At 28.5% G+C, this 2,641-nt stretch overlaps 1 non-coding gene across 1 annotated transcript; it reads right to left on the bottom strand.

The window, feature by feature from the left end:
• Nucleotides 1–2,330: 2,330 nt before the first annotated feature.
• On the bottom strand, nucleotides 2,331–2,437 carry LOC143651032 (U6 spliceosomal RNA). The gene has a single exon (XR_013159778.1). It is a non-coding gene; the product is annotated as a U6 spliceosomal RNA (small nuclear RNA).
• Between the last annotated feature and the right edge of the window lie 204 nt (nucleotides 2,438–2,641).

Genomic DNA, 2,641 nt, shown 5'->3' on the forward strand with positions numbered 1-2,641 from the left:
TTTGCCATATAAATATTGGTCTGTTTTTGGATATTTTATTTTGTTTCTTTTATTTTTATATTTATCTTATGCCAATGCCTTGTTCTCTTGATTAATTTAACTTGATAGCAATTCTTGAAATTGGATTAAACTAATCCTTCAATGTTATTTCTTTTTTAATGCTTGTCTATTTTGTAGAGTTTGTACTTCCATGTAAATTTAAAATCAGCTTGAAAATTTCAAAAAAAATGTTTGGGGATTTTCTTTTTACTGTATAGAAAAAAACAGGTTTTTTTATGTTGATCTTGGATGTTGAAACATTGCCCACTCAACTATTATTTCTAGTAGCTTTTTTTTGAAATTTCTCATGTCTATGTGGTCTATAAATAAACTATGTTGTCTGTGAATAAAATATGATTTATTCATTTCTTTGTAACATGTGTGCATCTTATTTCTTTTTCTTGCCTTATTAAAGCAGCTATGAATGACCTTCAGTAAAAGGTTGAAAAGATATCTTGAGAGCGGATTTTTTAGAGTGAAAGATTAAGGCTATGTGTAAGTTTCTGTAGATGCCTTTTATCATGTTGAGGATGACTTCATGTTTTCCTAATATGACAAAAATTATTATGAAGAACTTTATTAAGTTGATGTGTTGTCTGCATCTATTGTGAAGATCATATGATCCCTCTATTTAATTTTTGAATATAATTGTCTTGTTGAATGATTTTGAAAGGGCAAACTAATTTTAAATTCCTGGAATAAAATTCACCTGGTTATATTGCAATATTTTTATATATTGCTACAGCAGGCTTTGATTTGTTAAAATTTTGCTCATTGTTTAATCCATGTTCATTTGGGATGTTCTTCTGTTATCTTCTGTTACTATCTTTGATTTGGATCTAAAAACAATGTTGGCACATTAGAGTGATGTGGTTTGATTTTCTTCCAATCTCTCCTAGTGAAGAATTCCTGTTATTTTTCTTTAAATATTTGTTACAGCAAATTTTCCCACTGTAAAGCCATCTAATCTTGGAGTTTTCTGTGGCTTTTAATTACAGCTTTAATTTCTTTAATGGTTATAAAACTATTAAGATTATCTACTTTTTTCTTAATGAGTTTTAGTTTGTGTTGTTAATGGAATTTGAATAATTCACCTAATTTTTTTAATTTATCGGCAGAAATTTTTTTTATATTTTTGTTATCCTTTTAATATCTAAAGCATATATTCAATGAGCAACTTCTTTCCATCTGCACATTGGTCATTATTTTTTACTTCATAATGCTGATTAGAATGATAAACTCAAGAATTATAGATAAGAAATTTAATATAAAATATAAAAATATATGAAAATATTTTCAAAGAGCTCGCTTTTATCCTCATTAGTTTTTCATTACTGTTATTCTACCTTTTTTAGTTACTTCTACTCCTATCTTTATTATTCTTTCAGTCTGGTTAATTTGACTTTATTTTGATCCTTGTTTAGTTTCTTAAGATGGAAGCTAAGACTATTGATATGAAATCTTTCTATTTTTCTAATGTAACTCTTTAGTGCTAAACAATTTCCTTCAAATCACAACTGAGTATATCCAACACATTTTAACAGTTTGTTTCTTAATTCTCATTCAATGGTGAATGCTTCTTACTTTCCTTTCTGGTTCCTTCATTGATCAAGTGTTATCTAGAAGTGTGTGTGTATGTGTGTGAGTGTGTATCTGTAATTATTTCTAAGTATTTGGTGATACTCCAGATATCTTTCTTCCATTTGTTTTTAAATTATATCTACTAGCATCAAAAACACATTTTGTACCATTTTACATATTCAATATTAAGTAAGAATTATTTCATAATCCAGAATATAGCACAACTCAGTAATTGTTCATGTGCAGTAGAAAAGAATGTGTCTTTTGGTGTAGTTGTATGGAGTGATTTACAAACATCAATCAGATCAAGTTGATTGATCTTATGGTACAACTCTTCCATATTCATACTAACTTCCTATATTTGTTTTACCAATCATTTAGATAAGTGTTCTGACATATTCAACAACAATCGTGGATTTGCTATTTCTCCTTTTGGTTCTCTCAGTTTTGCTTCTTGTACTTGGGCGATCTGGTATTACGTTCATATACATTTAAGATCATATGCCCTCTTGATCCCTTTATCAATAATCTTTTTTCTCTGGCATTATTTTCTCTCCAAAATTAATTTTTGTCATATCAATATACCCATTCTAGGTTACTTTGAATTGTGTTGTGTGATATATCTCTATTCTTTTTATTACAACCCCACCTAATATAACTCTTTGGTGTTACATCTTAACATGAAATTTCACCTATGTTCTTTTTTTTTTTTTAATATGGAATGATTCACGAATTTGTGTGTCATCCTTGAGCAGGGGCCATGCTAATCTTCTCTGTATCGTTCCAATTTAAGTGTATATGCTGCCAAAGTGAGCACCCACCTATGTTTTTATATTTTAAATTGTGGCCAGAATTTAATTGGGTCTTTGCTTTTCTATACAGTCTTGCAATCTCTGTCTCTTAATTGATGTATTCAGAGTATTTATGTTTAGTGCTATTATCTATGTGTTTGGGTTTAAATATGTCATTTTGCTCCTTCTTTCTATCCATTCAATTAATTTTTTGTTCTTTCTTTCATCTT

Source organism: Tamandua tetradactyla, chromosome 11 (genome assembly GCF_023851605.1).
Source record: "Tamandua tetradactyla isolate mTamTet1 chromosome 11, mTamTet1.pri, whole genome shotgun sequence".
In the NCBI taxonomy this organism is placed as follows: Eukaryota; Metazoa; Chordata; class Mammalia; order Pilosa; family Myrmecophagidae; genus Tamandua; species Tamandua tetradactyla.